This window comes from Numida meleagris, chromosome 6, assembly GCF_002078875.1.
Source record: "Numida meleagris isolate 19003 breed g44 Domestic line chromosome 6, NumMel1.0, whole genome shotgun sequence".
In the NCBI taxonomy this organism is placed as follows: domain Eukaryota; kingdom Metazoa; phylum Chordata; class Aves; order Galliformes; family Numididae; genus Numida; species Numida meleagris.
The window spans coordinates 60494732-60515345 of record NC_034414.1 but is presented as its reverse complement, the minus strand read 5'-3'; the positions used below and the strand labels follow the sequence as shown (position 1 = coordinate 60515345).

Below are 20614 nucleotides of genomic sequence, written 5' to 3'. Positions count from 1 at the left end.
TTAGATAACCTACAGGGTAACCTTTCCTAAAGTAATTAAAATAGTAAAGTCATTAGCTATTCATTTCGTTCTGCAAAATACTCATCCTAAAGTGAGTTAACATTCCCAGGTGAATATTATGAAACCGATTCGTTTTCACTTTTCTGCGGATCCATCTTTGCTATCAGGGCCAACTGCTGCACTCCCCAGTGAACCGCGGTGTCGGCGCTGCAGGTTGGGTGCACTGATGGAATGAATAGCCCTGCGCCAAGCGGTGGTTACAGAACTCTCTTCTTCTTGTGCAGAACCCCTTCTACTTTTTGCTCAAGTGCCGTGCTCGCTCTGCACTGAGGGGCTTCATTTCAACTTCTTAAGTTTTAATTAGTTTGAATTCATCTTTTAGGGCGGTTCAATTTTAGTTGACGCTTTAACATTTAAACTTCATCTAGAGCTGAACAATGCGATGCTTCCAGTGCAAAGTTCTTGAAGAGGTTCCCCAAATGGTTGGGATTTGCTTTTCATCCAGAACAAAAAGAAGCACAGGGCCAAACTTGGGTACTGGAGTGGGACCGTGCTCTGCCTGGTGCAGTGAGCACACCCTTAACCGAGGGGCTGGGAATCCTCCGGGGAACACAGGCTGAGAACACTGGGATGCACTGAGAAAGGCCAGGAGGAATCCAAAAAGCAAAGGTACCGGGCTTACAAATAGCAGAAAGCGGAGTATGAAGTCATTCATTAACAGCAGAATTGTGCATCAAATGCCACACAGAAAGGACTGGATGTGCTTTTCTGTCTGGCACCAAGACCAAGAGAATTTGTCTTAGAAGGATGGCCCCCAGCAGCAAGAGAAGACAGCTTGACACTGCTGTCAATGAGCTAAATTCATCATGAAATACTACGTTAATCAAAGCATTTTCTGAATCATTGTCAATCGGCTGAGAGAACAGATGATGAACACAAAAAACGCATGCAAAAAGATGCGACAAGTGGTCTCCTGGCAAAGGACACATTAAATATCATCGAGCGGGGACTCTACTGGTTGTGCTTCTATTAAATATTAATGATTTCAACAGCACAAGTGAGGAAGCTGTGAATGACATCTGTATGGGAATGATTACAAGTGCTTTGGCAGATAGGATTAGAATTCAAAGTCATCTTGGTAAATTGGAAAATAGTCTGAAATCAAAGAGACAAAACTCAATAGAGACGAGCACACATACAAATGAGAGAAAAACAAATATTCAGATACCAGAATAGGGATCGCCTGCTAGGCAGCGGGGCTGAAAAAAGCGGCGGCGGTGACAGCTGAGAACAAACTGAACATGAGTTAATAATGTCAGCCTGTCAGTGCAGTAATGCACACCGGGATCTACAGACGCCGGCGCGATGCACGAGATGCAGCAGGGAATGCTCCGAGCCCCGTGCACAGAGCAGGGCTGGGCTGGCTACTGGGGAAAGGCTTTAATTACCTGGAAAGCCACACGTTGGGAGAACTTAATTAGGAAGGGGATAGGATACTTCTTGATTGTGAAGTGTGAGACAGACTTGACGTGGTTTGGTATCTGTCAAACGTGGCTTCATTCCGCCCAGCCCCACCTTGGGTGCACGCTGAAGCAACGTGCTTGCAGGATTCTTATTTGTGCCACTCATAAACTTCTCCTTTTGCTCTCTGCTTCATGGCAGCTTCCATTCCACCCTGGAGCACTTCACTGATACTACACAGTGGTATTTTTGTAGTACCACATCATGCAAGGTTGGGTCAGATCAATGCATTCCAGCACATTTTCTCTGCTCAAAGCCATTGTATGCAAACTGCTCGTGTACCTGCACGGAGAAGATAAGCTGCACGTTGCTCTGTGCCATTTCAGAGCAGCACACCACACTGGCTGCCACTGCTTGCGTGTCGATTGTAATATCACCCAGCCCACAGGGATCACTGCAAGAGATTACCAAAGGCGGCAACTTCTGGCCCACTTAGTCCTGCACCAGCAGTTTTCTGAACAATGACCACTTCCCAAGGCTTTGCTTTCAGTAAGCGCTGCTGTGCTCGAAGCAGAGCTCAGCAGAGCTGGGCTGGCTCCTCACAGAGCTGGCCCACCTTCCCAGCACCGCTGCACTGCAGCCCAGACCTCAGTGGGGCTGGCAGCTGGCTCCTGGCGAGCCCTGCTTTCCTCCATGGGCAGCGGATCAGCAGGGCACTGTGAGGGGCATCCAGAGAGCCTGTGGTGAGGCTTCCTCCAAATCCCTTCAAGAGCTTGCTTCTAACATCAGCCATCTGCACTCTTTCTGTGGACAACCCTGGGGAAGATGGGCAGCACCCGAAGGATGAAGGGCAGTGATGGGCAGTGTGTTCCCCACCCGCTTGGAGAGCAGCAGGATCAGGGATTTTCCCTTACAGACAGGGTTCAAAACCTGTGGGATCTCCAGAGAGAGCAAGGCTCTGGCAGCACGTTCCTCCCATTGCCTTCTCAAGGAGCACTTTCCTCTTCCTCTCAGGATGACAGGCAGGACGGGAGATGCTCTCCAAATAACCAAGAGTATCCAGGACTGACTGACAAACACCCGCTGTACTGGCAGGGTAATAAACCTCAGGATCACAACAGACAGTTGTACAGACATATGAGCTTTTTAAACCACTTGGGCTGCTTGAAGGAGTGTGTAACTTACAGGTAATCTATTCTTTGCTTAGAAATGTCTTCAGCTGAGAAGCCATCACTTACCCTCACTGTGAGCAACCCTCACTTCGTGGCTGAGCTACTGCAGATCTCAAATTCCCATTCCTAAGCCCATCTCCTAAGTAGGGTACTGAGGTGGGAGCACTGTGATATATTTTTTCCTAAAAATGCCTCTGGTAATTCTTCCACAAAAAGCATCTCTTTAACAGAACATTTGGTTTTGGTGACTTTGCTCATTAAAAAGCCTGAACAAATCTGAATACAGAAGTCATAGCTGAAAATGCAGATTTTCTATTTGAAGGTGGACGATAGTGCCAAAATAAAGACTAAATCAGGTCATATTTCATAACTGGATGTTTATAAAGTTGGCATCCATTCCTCGCTATTAGGGCATTATTTCACAACACAGTTTGGTCATTGCTTTCTTTTCTCCTTCTGCTTAGGTATTATGGAAGGGGGAGTAAATACAAGTAAGCCTTGGCACGCACTTGCCCATCTTTTTGTAGCCCAATGATTTAAGATTTAAGGTGTTTTTGCCCTTTCCTTCAGAGGCTGGTAGAACACGGCACATTTCTGTAGTGCCAACAGGAAGAGGTTGCGCAGCTCTGGTGGAGGCATTTAATTCCTTCCTTTTTCACTCCTTCCTCTGCATGTGCAAAGTTTCACTTCTGAGAGAACATCTATGGACAGCAGCACGACAGAAGCTATCATCCAGCACATTCTGTGCAGTTATGAGAGCCTTCAAAACCAGAGACAGTGCTCGGAGCGCAGCTCTGTCCAGCTCACCATCCTGCAGCTTACATCCACCATAAGCACGCATATTTAGCATAAGAAATGATGGAATAAGATGCAGAGCTCCACTCCAGCCCCAAACTGGACTGCTGCCTCAGTTGCACTGGAGCTTCCATTAGCATTTTTTCAAAGCCAGCCTTTTTACGATGTACTTTTTTATGTTCCCAGCAGAGATCACATGCTGCTTACGGTAACTGCACGGAATAACATCGTATGAAGTACAAACACTTTCCTCTCTCTGTGAGGCATTTTTGTACTGATAGAAGGAGCTCCTGGAGTTCCTTTTCTCTCCTTTGCTCCTTATAGGCTGAGGATATGAAAATTGTTTGTGCCTTGGGGTGTGGATGCTGGAGGTTGCTGTCACCTGCCCGTGAACAGCAAGCGCTCCTCCAGGCGGTTTTGCTGGGCTGTGACCATTTGCAGACTTCCAACCAAGAAGCAAAACCTGTGCTACTGTGCTTCGGGGAGGGGAAAGTGGGGGCAGCCTGGTGCTTGGAGGCCTCTGCAAGGAACACTGCACCAGGGCGGGTTGCACACGGTGCAGATCAGGCTCCTCCACAAAACCAGAGAGCACCACACATGAAGCCCAGCACAACACACGAAGCATGGCTGTCACCCAGTTAACCTGTTTTCAGTTGATAACTTGAAGTGATCATCCAGAGCATGTCTACTTCAATAAACCGGTTTCACTGCAGCAGGGCTAGATCTGAACCAGGATAAACAAGAACAGAATTTCCTACGTTCCTTCTAGCACATGCATAAAATATATCTTCCTTCACCTTTGCAAATAGGGGACAATGGTAATTTGTTATGTGCATTAAAATTGTAATAATGCTTTTCGGTACCAGCAAGATTACATTAGGAAGCTCTGTGTTCCCAAAGGGAAGATTAAAGCGCAAGTCTAATAGCGTGATTTGTTCTTCAGTGGAGCACTCTTGTGTGGCTTGGAACAAAATATTCCCAGCAGAAAATATCCCAGTGAGCCTGTGAGAACAGTTTCTGCACCTCACCAGCTCTGTGGGAAGGTGAAAGCCGCATTTTCTATTTTTGTTGATGAGTTTTCTTGTGCACTGGAGAAGCCTGGATCTGTAGGTAGGTGACCTGCATGGAGGGAAAGCTGAAGTCACGTCTTGCAGAAGCTGCAGGCAGGTGAGGTGGCAGAAGCGTGACTCTGAGGAGTTGGTTGCTGGGTCTCATCCTCCCCAGGAGCACTGCCTGCCATTGCAAAACCCTCTGAGCAGGGCAGCTGCAGCCCAAGGGGAGCGGGAGCAGCCCAGGACCATGACGTTGGTGAATGGTCTCTGCAAGGCTGGCAACAGCATGGTACACGCTGAAAGAGCCATGTCTAATTTTGGAGTGCGTAGGATCGGTGTACAACATCTTCTCTTTGCCAATTTAGAAAGCCATGGAAAGACAAATGCAACTGATGACGAAGCACATATCACAGCACAATGAGTCAGTCTTTCCTGTTTCTCTAAGAAGTCTGATCTAAGTACACAGATCTCTTTCTTCCTCGTCTCCCTAGGTCACACTGTAACCAGATTTCCTCTTGTCTGCTGAGATAATCCCCAGCATCCCGAGCCACTTTTGCAGGAGCCCTCACACACAGCCCTCTGGTTTCCCATGTCTGTCACATACTCCCAGCCCCGTGTCAGCAGGAGAGGAGCACTGCCAGGCAGCGCCATTCGGACATCGCCTCCCATTGCTTCCCTGCTCTGCAGCCACATGAAGCTTTGTACAACAGGCAAGGTTCGGTCCAACAGATGGATCCACACTGGGCTGGATGTCAGAGACAGCACAGCTGAAAGCCGTGCCACTGAGCACAGGCCACATTCAGCCAACCAGCATTCATGGGGAGCCAGGGCACGTGGCTGCCACAGAGAGCTGGGCCAGTGCTGCCCACCGAGGTGGAGCTGTGTCCACCTTCTCCTTTCAGCTCTGAAACTCCATGCGTGGTTTCATTTTTCCTGTGAGATGAATCACGCAACCTTTCGCTAAGTCTGCTGCTGCACTTCCCACCAAGCCCAAAATCAACACCTTGAATTTGCTGTGAAAATCTCTGGATAACCAAAGCTGAAGAACACACAAAACTGTCATCCCGGACAGCACGCGGTGCAGTGCCTGGCAGGTCCTGTTGCAGTGGGTCTCGTTTTCAATATGAGTCACAGACATCACACAGAAAAAATGACGTGTCATGGAGCACACACTGCATTTCTTCTGATTCCTTAAGGAAAATGCTCTTTTGGCTTTGATTCCAAACTCCTAAATATTCATTAGGAGTTGCTTTCCCTGTAATGGACCACTTCCACTTTTAATCTTAATTAGGAAGAGACTAAACTGCTGCCAAGCTTTATGCTGTTTCCCCACATAGCTGAAGATGCATGGGGAATCCTTGAGCCACACCAAAGTGACTGATTTTTTTCTGTTTCTACAAAAACGTGATGGCAGGTGATGGAGAATGAGATTTCCAAACACCTGACAGGAGAACACTCCAGGATGGGCTTGAAACTTGCCCATGGAGCGGCCAGCAGCTGGAGCCCAGCACAGCTCTGCTGGGTGTACGGAGCTCTTCAGCCCTTTCCATCTTCTGCTGAAAGAAGAGCTTACAGAGGGAAGGCACTGGCAGACAGTGCTCTGCAGAATTCAAAAGGCAGACACAGCAGCACAGAGAGAACAATTAGAGGTCCAATTAACATGCAAGCAATATATCTCTTGAACAGAAATAAGGAGGCTTGCTAAAAGTGATCTTTGTCTCAGCATTCTCCCCGCTGATTTATTCTGAAGAGCCAACAAGGTGTGCATATATATATTTTTTTCTCTAGCAGAATTGCTCAGCTAGTTATATTGCATGTCCTATTTGTTCACCATTTCTCTATTACTTTGCCCATTTAAAAACACACTCTGCAACAACCAGGGACATGGCTGCTTTCACAAGCACTGCTTCATGTGCACCAGCAGAAATGCAGAGCACTGGCACAGGTAGCAGTGGCTCTGCACCACTCTGCACACCAGGGTCCAGCAGCTCAGGGGCAGCCCACAGGGCAGCTGCTCCTCCTGTTTTTCTTCATTGCTTTGTCTGCAAGTCACTCAAACCACAGATTTTCTCTCATTGTCAGACCTTGGTCTTTTTTGGAACACCTAGCACTACCAGCATATGTATTCAGAATATATACGTGTTCCGTGCACTAGTCAGAACAACAGCAACCTAAAAGCAGGCCTAAAGAATAGGAAGAAAATAAGTCAGGGAGTGCAAATAGATGAGAATCATTTCATCAGAAAGATGACAGAGTAAAGGCAATAAAATGATTGAAACGATTATTCTCTGTAAAGCATATAATCAGCCCTAATTATCCATTACAAGATTCCATTGGAAGCAAGGACACACAACAGGTTTGAAGCCCCAGCTCCCTTCAGTTCTGCGCTAATTGCACACGCTGCCATGTACTGTGCCATATCCCTTAGGCCAGTTCACGTCACTGTCCCCACTCCGTCCCCCCCAGCTCCATGTCCCCCAGCCCCTCACTGGCCGGGCAGTGCGAGAAGCTGAGAGATGTAACAGCCTTGGCTCTGTGCAGCACTGCTCAGCAACAGCTGGAACGTCGGTGTGTTATCTATGTTGTTTTTCTCCCAAAGCCACAACAAGGCATCACACCAGATGCTACGAAGGCAATCAGCTCTGTCCCTGCCGAAACCAGGACAGAGGAGCTGTGCGCAGCCGGAGGATGCAGGTCAGCGCCTGCAATCAGCTGCATCACTCTGCAAAACGTGGCATTTACACAAAATTAAAGTGGATCAACCTATGTCTGCTTTGTCAAGATGGAGCTCATCAAACCCGGTTTGCATAAATATTCCAACCGGCGCTCTCATCCTGCCCCTCTCCTTGCAGGCAGCAATGAAGTTATGCTTTTCTCAGAGATTGTGCTGCTGTTTATTCATGGCGTGGTTTTCCAGGGAGCTGCAGTCCTTGAAGAAGGGAAGCACAGCGGCTGATGGCAGCGGGGTGCTGCGGGCTGCACCAAGAGCACTGGGCTCCAGGCTGTGAGGTGACAACGTGCAGGGATTCAGCAGAGGGACGTGGAGCCAGCACGGCCACTGCTGTACAGGGAGAGACCACGGGCACTCGACCTCTGTAATTTATCCAGGGGAAGAGCAACAGCCGCTTCCATCGCAGCCTTCAGTGCCATCATGGGGAGGTGACTCTGAGAGCAGGCAGCTCTTCAATTTAGCAAAAAAAGGACATAACGAGAGCCAAAGGCTGGAAGGTGAAACTAAACAAAGCCAGGGTAGGAATGAAGTTAATTAAGCAGTGAAGCAGCTCACCTCACACGGAGCTGATTGCCTATCATTTGAAGCACTAATTAAGAGATCACCCTACAGGATCAGTGCTGGCATTGAGACAGGGTGATGGGGTGGGAGCTGCGCATGGAGCACCTCTGCCCAATACTGCCCCAACATGGGAACTGCTCAGTGCTCCCTGCATTCCCCAGGCAGCAAGCAGAAGTGCAGAATGAGTAGGTATAAGAGTTTACAAGCTGATCTGCAAAGCCTTGGTGACAAAGCCACTTTTAAAAGCAAGTCTTAGTCCCCCAAACCCTTTTAGCTGCCATTTCTGAACGAAGTGAAACCTCTTTTCCCAGGTAATCAGTGACAGGACAAGAGGTAACAGCTTCATGTTGCAGAAGGGGAAGTGCAGGTTGGATACTAGGAAACATTTCTTCTCTGAAAGAGCGGTGATGCACGGGCACAACTGCCCGGGGAGGGGAGGGGGTCACCATCCTTGGAGATGTTCCAGAACCATGGAGATGTGGCACTAAGCAACACGGTCAGTGGGCATGGTGGGGTAGGGTTGAGCTTGGGGATCTCAGAGGTCTCTTCCAACCTGAAAGATGCTATGGTTCTGTAGGTGACTTTTAAAATCCTTTGGGCCTGATGCTGCTGCACGGAGCCATGCCATCATCCCACCAAGCTGAGCTGTGTGCCTGCTGCCACCTGCAGCACCAGGAGCACCCAGCCCTGCAGGCACCTGCAGCCTTCTGCCCAGGGTAACTGCACTGCTCCTCTGTTGTGCTAGGCACAGATGAAAAATGACCTAAATACTGCCAAGTGTACAGATATCTAGCACCAGCAGTGGTCTGAGCTTCCCAAAATAGCACAGACAGGGAGCTACAACTATGGAACAGTGAAAGCTCCTGAGAGCAGCAATATTTCAGAAAAGCACCTGAAAAGTAATATAGTCTGGCAGATTTCTTTTGCCGCAGGGACTATTTCAGACCACACTGCAGCCTTCATTGGAGGAAAGACAAAAGAAGAAACGTTCCTGAACCATAGGATGCCGACCTTGTGAGCAGGCTGAGGTGCCCCCCTCCCCAGCTCCAACCACAGGGCAGCGTGGGGCAGCTCTGAGCATCCCTGTGCACAAGGAGATGCTGACACCCGCAGAGCAGCCCCAGCTCAGCCTGCTGCCCCAGCAGTGCTTTCAGGTTGCTGCAATGTCTGTTCATGGTTAAGAGGCAAACTGGTGGCAGGTCCAACAGGAAGACGGGATCTGTGGGTGTCACAGTCATTACTGATTTTGCTACCACACTATAAAGCTGCTGAGAGAAGTTCCAGTGTGGCAAGACACAAGGACAGGGACATGCTTCCCTGAGCAAGGCACAGGGGAAATGCCGTAAGCTGAGAGCAAATGGAAAAGGGAAGTCCCCCTAAAAAGCTTCCTAGGAAGCTTCCTAAGCTGTAACCTGTGAGGGGTTGGTGGTACTGCAGGCATGAGGTACACTCCTCCAAATGAATGGGAAAATGCACAGGGTGGGCAACCTAAAAGAGACATGAAAGATACATAAATCACTGGGAAATGACACCACAAGACAGGCAAAACAAACAAGAAGCCTGAGAATTAACACTTTGCACACAACAAAGATGTCATTGTGTCCTTAAGTGAACTGTGTTGATCTAGTGGTTGGCAACCCTGCACTCAGCAGGGGGATTGAAACTCGATGATCTTTGAGGTTCCTTTTCAACCCAGGCCATTCTATGATTCTATGTGTGCTGCAGAAGATGTTGGGGGGAAGGCTGTCACTTCATGAGGTCATGGGCAGAGCAGAATCCAGGAACAGTCACACCTTGTGGGGGGAAGCAAACATAAATGGGAAAATCAGAGGCTACACAGACAGTGAGCTGAAAATAAGAAGAAAATTAAGAAGAACCATAAGGAAACAGAAGAAAATGCTCTGCAGCTCTCAACTGTTGTGAAAGATGACAGACAAGTGGGAGTCAATAAAAGAGGACTCAGCTGTTGTTACCATGGGCATGAAGACAAGCAGAAAACTGAAATCTGCTTTAGTTAAACTGGAATGGCCCCCTAAAGAAAAGGGATCTTTGACCAGACAGATATTAATACAGGCACATTTTGCACTGCTGTAAAACTTGATTATCTCTGAGAAAGTAGCAATAGAAAAACCAAATGATGAAAGAACACACCAGCTCACTTGGCTTCCGAACAACCACTCAGCAAAGCAGTGGCTTTCCCTGCAGGACGTTTACCTGGACCAATGGATCTATGTGACAAGTGGGACAAAATGGTCCCAGTGAGCAGGTACCAGGCACTAAGGACTCAGAATATCTGTATTCTTGCTAAACCCAACCAGGTCAGCTCTAGAACCTAACAACATTTTCAGGAAAGTGATTTATCAGTAATACATGGCCCAAATGACTTCAGGTGGGACCCACACAGATGCCTGTTGAAAATCAATACACAAGAACAAAAGCACTTAAGGTTGTCTAATGCAACATCAGCATTCACATCTGGAAGGACGCTCATCTTCACGTTTCACAGGCATAATGCATTAAAACAATACAACCATCTGTATTTCCACAGTGGGGAAGAAGGAGAGATCATTAAGAGTTGGATTAGAAGATATACACAAAAAAACCCGATGTGATGAAAGGGAACTGTGTTTCTGTAGAGCAAAGGCATCCCTTGCGATTCTGGGTGCTGTAAAGGATGTATGGGTGAGAACTGTGTTTAATTCCTTTCTCTAGTAGCCGGGGAGAACTTCATATTTATTTGTTCTTTGTTTCTTCATCACCATTCCTGTTGAATCGCTGATACAGAGACTGGACTCACTGGGTTTTGAATCCCAGGCTCAGGTTGGATATTAGGAAATAATTATTCTCTGAGAGAGTGGTGATGCACTGGCACAGCTGCCCAGGGGGTGGGGGGGTCCCCATCCCTGGAGCCGTGGGGATGTGGCACTGAGGGACAGGGGCAGTGGGCACGGTGGGGGTGGGCTGACAGTTGGATATGATGATTTTGGAGGTCTTTTCCCAACCTTAATGGTTCTATGACTCTACCTTTGCCATCCTTACAAATCTTCTATCGCCGTCTTTCCATTCTTTGCATGGAGTGAAGTAAGCAACTTTTTGCAGGGTTAAAACCTGCAGCACCTTGCCTCCTCCCTCACCTGGGCACTGCCCCCTGGTCACAGCGTGGTGCTCTCAGAGGTCTCTTGGAGGCCCGCAGGTGCAGTGGGCCCAGAGTCACCGTCTGCACGGAGCAGTTGCGGGGCTGCAGGCTCACCTCTCACTGAGCAGCTGTCACAAACCTTCCCTCTCGCTTCCCTCGGTGGCCTTGTTTCCATCCGTGCTTCAACTCACTGTTGGCCTCAACAAATCCGTCGCACCTCATTTCTGATCCCCACAGAAAGAGCTTTGTTACAGGGAGGCAAATCTAACTACGTTGTTCTCACGCCCTTTTATGTCTTCCTCCTTTATGAAGGATGTGCACTTCCTGCAGATTGCCTTTGCACTGTTCCTTTCCAGCGGGGGTAGATCTGGAGGGAGCAATGCAAGATGGGGTGCTCACGATGGGCACGAGGTGCTCGGAGCCTCTCCCCTGCTGTGCCCCAAGTGAGCTCTCTCTTCCACAAGCATTTTTGCTGCATTACCTGATCCTTCAGTTGCCTCACTCCACCACATACAGGTCTTCCTCTCAAGTTAAGCATTACTATCACATAGATTTTTGGCTTTCTGCCTTTTACAAGGATGCTTTAGGTCGGCTACAATCTCTATTACAATATGGCTCTTCGATAGCTTTATCTATAATCCTGTCTTCGTTCTGCTCAGGACTAAATTGCAGTTGCTTTTCTCTTTTGTCTACTTCAACAAATAGCAATTTTTTATTACATCCGAAAATGCAGTCTCTGTGTGACACTGATGAATAACTGAAATCTTTTATTACTTCTTTAAATCCGCGCCACCTCTCTAATCCTCTTTAGCATTTTACAGTCCAGATATCAAACCGGTCAAAAGATCAGAGCTAGACTATGATTTTCCTGTTTCGGCGTGGGATTTCAACCCACAGAAATGCTGTGAGGCAAATGGATATAAATTGTTACATATTTCTCTTGTTTATCAAAATAGCTGCCCCAGCACACAAACTGCTCTGCCACGGCTGCCAGCCAGGGGGGTGGGGGTCCCCTGGGTGGATGGGGGTCCTCCTTCAGCCCTGTGCAGCCGCCCCACGCCACCAAGCACAGCCTGCATGCAGCCAGCAGAGCTAAGGCACTCACAGCCTGGCCCAACATGGGGATTGTGACCCTTCATGTGCCTTCCTTTAATTCCTGATCACACCTGCTGTGCGCTTGGTGGCATTTCCGGGTGCTCACATCCCACCAGGAGATTCAATTGCCACCTGCTCAACGCAATAAGCCTCCTCTTTCCCTGCATTTTGCTCTCCCTTATTCAGAGCAGAGTGCATCCTCCCAGCGCTGCACTCACTGCTCACAGCTTCTGGGAGGGTTACTTTGATTTTTGCTTCGATATTACTGCACCCAGCTGGCCAGCTGCTGGGTGGCGCTCACCGCAGCATCCTGCAGTTCTTTCTCTCCCAGCTTTGAATTGATTTCAGTCCTCTTCGTTTTGTTTACCGCAGGATTTGGAGACTGTGTTTTCTGCAAGCTCCACTGGGCAAGTGAGCTCCCTCCTTGCTTCACCAACTCAATCCCGCTAAGTTGTTGTGACTGTGCACGACCACCACGCTGGTGTGCAGGGCATCGCCGGGGGCAGTGAGAGGGCTCCAGCGTAGCAGGGGCCTGCTCACAGCACAGCAAGGTGGAAGGCCCTTCATGCGGGAACCTCATTTCTGCACTGCTGGCAGGTAAGAGCTGCCTGCTCAGCTGTAAAGATCCCTTTAACAAGACACCAGAAAAAGCAGTTTTGCAGATTTCACAGACGCTCTAAGATGAGAGCTGAGCTTCATGAATAAGCACCTACCTGAAAAAAATAATTACCAGAAGTAGGCCAAATAGAGGAGGAGTGGATAAAGATTCCCCCCAGGGTCACATACTATATTCCTGTTGTAAGTTTATATATAGACGTCCTAAATAGCAAACCAAATTAAGCTACATTAGTCCTTTTTGACAGCTCAGCTGTGGGGGAGTCACGAGCAGGGAACGAGCAGGAAAATCAGAGGCTTTAGCTCTCCTGTGTAACCAGATCACACACAACGTTAATTAATCTCATATTTGACTTTGGAAACGCTTCCCGTTTGGCTTGTAGTGCTACTCCTAGGAGTTATTAGCAAGTCCTGTTCTCTCTCTGGTCCTTCCCTTGCAGCAGTCATTCATTTCCAAGGAGCCACTGCAGCTTCAGGCAAGCCCTGTGCAGACCTTTCACACCCGGGGACAGAGCAGAGCTCTGGCAACACCACGGGCACTGCCCTTTGCTGTTATCACTTTGCCATGTCCTGCCATCACTTATTGCTCTCAGAAATAAACTAATGCACTGTACGTGTTCGCATCAGCCAGCTCCTGCAAATGGGCCCCTTTGTTAACAGGCACCATCAGCTCAAGCATTTAAACCAATTTACTTTGTGGTTTGACTCAAGCAAAAATTACTTATACTTCGCGTACGCGTTTTAACCGATCCACTGCAAAATGACTCAAGCTAAGGCTTTGTTAGAAGAATTTCCCCTAAAATACAAGTTTGCCAATAAAAAGCTATTTCTAACTGGCCTCCCACTTCTGCTGCTTCTGAGATATCCGTCATGAAATGCTGTGTTCTTTGGGCTTGCCAAAGGACCTTCCTCTAATAAGAAAGCTTGTCAATAAGTTCACTTTTTAGCTGTTCTTCCCAAAGCTGTTGTAAAGATGTAATTGTCAAGAAGATATAGATTTATTTGGCATCCCTAGCTAGGCCTGAGAAATTACAACTGTGCCTTTCTGTCAAACAGACGCCTTCAGCCAAGTCAGTCTGAAATTGTGTACAATGCTTAGAGGAGAAACTGCAGGAGATAGTTTTTCCATAAACTTCTCACACGGGAAAAAGAAAGAAAGAAAAAAAATTATATTTAAAGCCAAGAAATAGAAAAACAGCAAACTTTTTTCGTGGGAAGGTTGTGTTGTATAGCCATGTCTGACTAGCAATCCAAATGTTGGGGGTTGATTGCTTGGCTATTTGTTTCCAAATCTATCCGGCCTTTCTGACGCCCACGGGTGCTAGGTTCTACATAAAAAAGTTTTCCTTCAAAAGGGCAAGTTCAAAAATGTGTTTGCAGCCTGTAAAGAGATGTGTCCCTCAAAGGGACAACCTGCAAGTCACTTGCTCAGGAGTTGCTCTGTGCTATGCTATGTTAACTGAAGTCCAAAACATTTCCTTTGTTAGCACATCTGTTCCTGTTTTATTAGTGGAATAGGCAAGACATCTTCAGTCTGCCCTATTTTCGGTTTTTTGGTGCTAACTCCTGAACTCCGGTTGCTACTGCAGCTCTGGGGCCACTGTGAGCCCAACGAAATCACACTAAGAAAAAAATAACTGCACAAATATCAGCAGAATTTTATACCCTATATGTGTATCATTTAGTTTTCAGCCTCAACACCTGATCCAGTAGAAGCACCATGGTGGAGATGGCTGGTCAGCATTCAGCACAGCCCTCCAGACGCGTCCCACCTGAGGAAAGCCTTACAGGGCCCAGTTCTTCCAAGCTCAATTGAAACACTGAAGTTGGGAGGACTTCCTACATAACACAGATGTACATCTCATAGGCAGTTGCCTTTAAGAGTCATGGCCAGGGCTTTTATATAAAGCAAAACTGACTTTGGATTAATCAAGGGAACCTCACTGAGAGCTGCCTATCTGCATGGCCTACAGTGCCTTTTCTGCCTGGCTTCATTCTGAGCTACAGAAACCTGTAGTTTTAGTCACTTCCAGTGATTCCAGCAAAATTGTTTTAAGTGGAAGAGAAGGACTTCTGTCCCCTACTGCCCCTTGCTCTTCAAATTCCTTTTTTTTCCTTTAATTTTTCTAAATGTCAGCAACAGTTCTCTCCCAGCCCAATTACTGTATATAAGAGCTACTCAAAATTCTTTGCTATTACCAAGAAATTGCACAACACATGGAAGCCTGGCAATTTTAAGCATTTCAGGTATTTGTCCTTGCAAGAAACATGCAGCATTTCTAGTCCTTGTAGCACAGAATTAGCTAGTTTCTCCTTTTACCCAAATCCCCTTCCTTTGTTGCTCCATTATTGGAAGTTTCAGCACGTTAATTTTCGACCTTGCTTGCTGTTTCAGACAAGCCTAGGGACACAGCATCACACGTGAATGCAGCACCACCCTCTGAACACAGCACAGGGTATTAAAACTAATGATTTTTTTCAAATGTTTTGTGCATCAACAACCAACTGAGTTGGAAGGAAAGTCTGCATGACTTAAGTCTAGGGGAAAAGAAGGCTACCTACCCCGAGGCTACTAGTTACCTTGGAAAACCAGTCAGATAAATCACAGTAAGATCAGAAGGCGAAGGCTGACTTCTTAAAGTCTAGTCCTAATCTCAAACAGCAAAATAACAAAAGGTTTTTCCTTCTGTGCGCTAAAATAAATGTTTCTCATAAAACCCAGGGATGATAAAGCAGTGAAGTACCCAAGGACTAAACCCCACAGACGAGGAGGAGGAGCAGGCCCGGGAATGTGGCACATCCCTCCCGTCATCCCACACCTGAGGACTCAGCACAGCTTGGCCCACACCATTCCCCACACCCCTGGGACAGGCGGGCGCTTCACAAGCACTGTGGAAGGCTCAGCAACACCTCGGCCCTTCCAGGCCCATTCCGTGAGCACCACCAGCATGGCAGCCACCACAGGCCTCCTCCGGCCACTGACACCCAGCTGTCCCATCCTTGGGCTGCAGCAATCCCTGCTGAGCATCAACGGGAGTACAGCCTCTCTGCACACAACGAGCTCTTGTGGGCTTCAGTCACAGCAGTGGCAGGCCCAGGAGCAGGGCTGGGCCCAGGAGTTTGTTTATCAAGAGGACATCCAAAAACGCTGGGCCTGACGCTTTGTTGCCCTCTCTGCAATAGCCAGAACCTTCATGACACAAATGACACATTTTATGTTCCCTCTGGGAGGACACTGCTTTTGTGGATAGGCCCAGAGAAGTTAATTGAGCAAAACTCTGAGCCAAGAAGCTTCTTCAGATCTGCTAACCTCAAGAGTTTCCTCTTAATTGGAGTTACTGAGAAGCTGAAACTCAGATTCAGTCTAAGTGCCTTGTTGGGCTGCAGTCTGAGCAGTCTTCGCACTGAATAATGTCACTGCAGTAGTCCACAGAAAATTATTTGCAACCAGGGCATTTATCAGTTAAAATTAATCCTTCTCCAAGCGAACAGGCCTCTGCCTTCCAATTACGCTGCAGTGAAGAATGGAAACAAAGGAAAATTGCTCACCTTAATTAGTCCCTTTGCGGTGCTTGTTGCGAGCTCATCCCTCATCCTCAGCTCACCCGGATGCTGCAGCAAACCTGCCGTGCTGCAGGGAGCTCCCACCCCTCCCCGGGCACTGCTGCTATAGACTGGGCATCCCTCCATGCTCCATACCCTAGAGCTGACAAAGAGAATAAGTGTGAGCAACTTGTCCTTTAGAGGGTCATACTTGTGGTGGTACTCGTGCAAAGCGTGCTTTAAAGCTAAGTCAATTTTGAAGAAAAAACACCTTGAGGACCTTTTCATTTTGTCTGTATCTTTCAAAGATGTTATAGTTTTTCAGTCATGCAAACTTTCAGCACTTCATATAATATAAAAAAATACAAAGAGTAGAAATCGCTTAGTAATACCATGCTTTAGCCAGATAGTGGAACTCAGTCTTAAATGCATTATTTTAGATACAGACCATTATTTTACAGCAAAACTTTATGCACTGAGCACTGTTTCAGATCCAATGATTCTGTGGGGCTTACAGAAGCAAATGCAAGTTCAGATGGATAGGGATAATCTCAGGTATCTGTTTTAAACTAAGCACACAAGCAACTGCATTATCAGACTGATGCCCACAAACACATAAAAAGGCAAGGAAAGACAGACTTAGTGCCACCATGATGTAGACCATTAAAAATTCAGGTGCCATACTCTTGCTTTAATGGCCCTACACAGTGACTCATACCAATTACAGTTATCTTTAGCTCATTAAATAGAAAGTAGGTTTGTTGTCATCTTGCTCGGTAAACAGCTTGAACATTCATAACTGGGAAAAAAAAACATACACTAGTTTCCATTTCCATTTTTAACTTCTTCCGCAAGAAAAAAAAAAATTAAACCATTCCTCATTTTTTGCCTTCAAGAAGCTGGATTCTAATTCCACTGTCAACTATGCAAGGAGAATTCATTTCTCATATACAACGTGTGTGTGAGGATATTTAATGCGCAGAGCAACTCGCTCATCTCTAGAACACAGAAGAGGCCATCTGGAGCCTCCTGTCCGGGTGGGAACAACGCTGCATTAACTGTCTGCTGTTGGAGGTGCCATGCTTCCAGCGTGGGCTTACACTCCCAGCAGAGATGCCACAGGCTCCACCAGGCAAGGGCTGATGCCAACACACCTGAGCATGGGCCAGTCATGCATTTTTGGTACATCTGATCTCCCTGCACACCAGGACATGCAACCTATTCATTTCTTCCACCTGATAAATACAAACGTGCTAGGCAAATCTCGAGCTTTGACAAAGCAGGCATCTCACTGTCTTACAGAGGGCTGGTGGCTGCATCTGTGGAGCTCTGCCCTTGGAGATGTCCGTACATGATGGCCTGCAGTCACAGTCACACTTTTTCCACCCAGGTGGCAGGTGCTGCTCAGCCTTTCGGGAAGTTTGACATGGTTTCTCCCAGAAAAGGTGCACCTGTGTGGTGGGTACGAGCTGCCTGACAGAGCTGCCTGGAATGAGCGGTGCCTGAGAAAAGCTCAGAGTATCAGAAGTCGCTGCAGCATCAGCCAACACTTCATTAACAGGAAGCTAACCAATCGACATCTTAATCAATTCAGTTTGCGGAGCGACAGGCTGCAGAAGTTCCCCAGGAGGTGTTTGCCCACACGGAGCCCTGGTGAGGGGCTTTGGGCAGACTGACATTCCCAGCTGCAGCAGCAGACGCAGCTTGTGCAAAGCCTGGACCCTAGCTCTAGCAAGCTCTGAACCTGGGGGAGACTTGGGGAGTCAGCCCAGATACAGGTGGCTAACGAGACACGTTACTCCTTCCTTCCATTTGCTTCCCCAGCACAGCAGCTATTTTCAGATACGAGCAGTCGAAGCACTGGGCGAGGATGCAGCCCCGCTTCCTGCAGGGGCACTCTGCAAGCCCCCAGCCCCTGCCTGGGAGGGAAGCCCCATGACCCAGGCTGCTCCAGCTGGACCAAAGCTGAGCTCCTCTGCATCTCCCCAGCGCAGGTTGGGGATGACACACAGGACCCTGCTCTGCTGTCACGAGACCATTCGTATCTTCAGCGCCCACAACAAATACCCTCAGCTTTCTTATTAGAGGCACTGTGGAGATCTCCATGGATGTGACTACAGATCTTCTCCCTCTCCCTCCCCTTTTTAGTTGCTTGCTAACTAGAAACAGAATAAATGATGTGTTACTACTGACTTTTCGGTAATGTTTCAAAAATCCTACACAAACTCTGTTTACTGTATGTTACAAAGATATCATTAAGGGCCCTTGAAAACCACTTTAATTTTAATCAGTTCCACTGTTATCTCCTACATTCAAGACCAGGACTGCATCCAGAAATAGAGAAGCCTCTGAAGCTCAAAAAGAGGCTATGCGGATTCCTGCAGTAGCTGCCCCACTATCTGCAGATGAGCAAAAACACCCCTTGCCAGGACTTCTCCAATTGCCCCCAAAGAAGGGCAACCATCACGTTCCCTCCCCTACAAGTGTGTGAATTAATAAGGATATAATTCCACTGCTGAATTCTCATAACCATGTCTCCGACCCTAAGAATAAAGCAGTTATAGAATTGTACATTCAGAACTTACCCTCCTAACTCAGCCCTACCTGACCCCCCTCTCCAATTAGATCCAGACACTCCAGGAAAAGTAGACTTACTTTATAGATTTCTGCTGTGATCTCAGAGGTCGCTGACTCCACACAGTCTTCCAAGGAGCTGATTCATTATTCATTTTTACTGCCTTTGTTTGAGAGCTGAACTACAAACACAGCTCAGCTCCAATCAGTGGGGCCACCCCACAGGCCCCTAACGGAGTCAGAGCCTGGACCCTCAAGGACTATGCCCCTTTAGGGGAGTAATTCTGTGCTATAAGACAAGGGTACAGCAACCTGGCCGTACTATCTCCGTGGTCATTTGGACCACAAGAAGAGAGGACAGAGCAAAGGGGAAAGGAAGAACTATTTTCCTTGTGGGGCACTGAAACACATGAGAAAAATCACACGGCTTTCCAACCACGCAAGACAAGCTCCCAAGCCCTAGCTATTGTGGAACCACTTGACAAGCAGTCCTCTCTGTATATAAGGTCAATCCTCAGGTTTGGCACTGCATCCCAGCTGCTCACATTGATAAGAATTTGAGGGCAGAACAGCAGGGGATGGAGTCTGCTAATTAAAACATTTCACCTCCAGCCTCTGCCTAATGGCACTGCTTCTCACAGCTTGACGGAACTTCTGCTAGTCCAAAGCAAGCCCTGGCAGCCACGTGCCAAATCACAATCCTCGCTGTGGGGAGCACAACACTAAAATATTTAGAGCTTTACTGGAAAGACAGCGCCCAGTTCCGTGCCAAGTTTTTGAAGCATTGTAAATCAAATTTTTTTCTCCAGCCCAGCTGTGTTTGCCTGGCATAACTTGGGTTTGTCACGTCAGTGGCAGCACTGACATGAGTTATACGCAGACGAATTTGCCTTTTGCTTCTGATGTATTTGCCACTTCCAGCTGAAGTCAGGCAATACATTCCCAATCAGTACAGCAAGTGTGCTCAGCCAGATAAAAGTACGTTTGCTCTCCCCGTTATGCTACTTGTGATGCTCACAGCCGTGAGGACAGCTTCCCACGGAAGCAAGGGGTGAGAGAGCTGCTGGGAGTAGTTTGCAGCACCGGGTCAGCACACCCCCAGTAAGTCATGGCACTGTATGGAATTATGGCAGGGTGTTTCAGCTTTAAGAGCCTGATGATATTGGCTAAACAGATGCAGGCTTTATTCACTGCAGTGTCTTCACTCTGATATACAATCTCTTGAAAATCCTGAGGGAGTCCCGTTTTAATTTACAGAAATTTAATGACAGTCCTACATTGAAAATTAGAGTTAACTTTCTAATGGCATATATTCCTTCATCTGACTGATGGAAAGTGTGCTCACAATAATAATCACTTAATAGAGCAGCATGGGTAAATACGGAAGTATTCATAACAGTTTATTGGCATCGTGCTTGAAAAATAGTTTAATTGCATTTTTAAAAACTTATGTAAATATTCAGTGCATTTGACCCGCTTGCCGTACTAGCGCATTAAACTACAGCATTTATCATCTTGCTGTTCCCCATTTGAACCAGAAGCTGTATTGTCACAAAGCACAGCAAAGGCAGCACCTGGGCTGGCACCCAGCCCTGCTCCTGGCCCACAGCACCCAGCAGCTCTGGTAGAACCTCACTGCCTGGAGCTCCAGGAAGAAGAAAGATCCTTGGTGCTGTCAGTAAGAAAACCTCTGCGTGCTAAGTGTCACTTCTTGGGAGTGAGATGAAATATCTCACCCCCACCTCCAGGCCCTCTTTCTGCTGCACACACATCACTCACAGCTCCAGCCACCAACCAGGGCTGCTCTCTCCCTTTCACCACCAGCACTGGGAGCTCTGGCCCAGGCCCTGCTATGACTCCTTCCGCAGCAACCCCTTCC

At 47.6% G+C, this 20614-nt stretch overlaps 1 long non-coding RNA gene across 1 annotated transcript in view; it reads right to left on the bottom strand.

Annotated features, from left to right (window-relative positions):
- Positions 1–20614, bottom strand: part of LOC110402153 — a 185504-nt gene that overhangs the window by 145163 nt on the left and 19727 nt on the right. The window contains exon 3 of the long non-coding RNA XR_002440930.1: positions 16168–16324. This is a non-coding gene — a long non-coding RNA (uncharacterized LOC110402153). The remainder of the gene's footprint in view (positions 1–16167; positions 16325–20614) is intronic.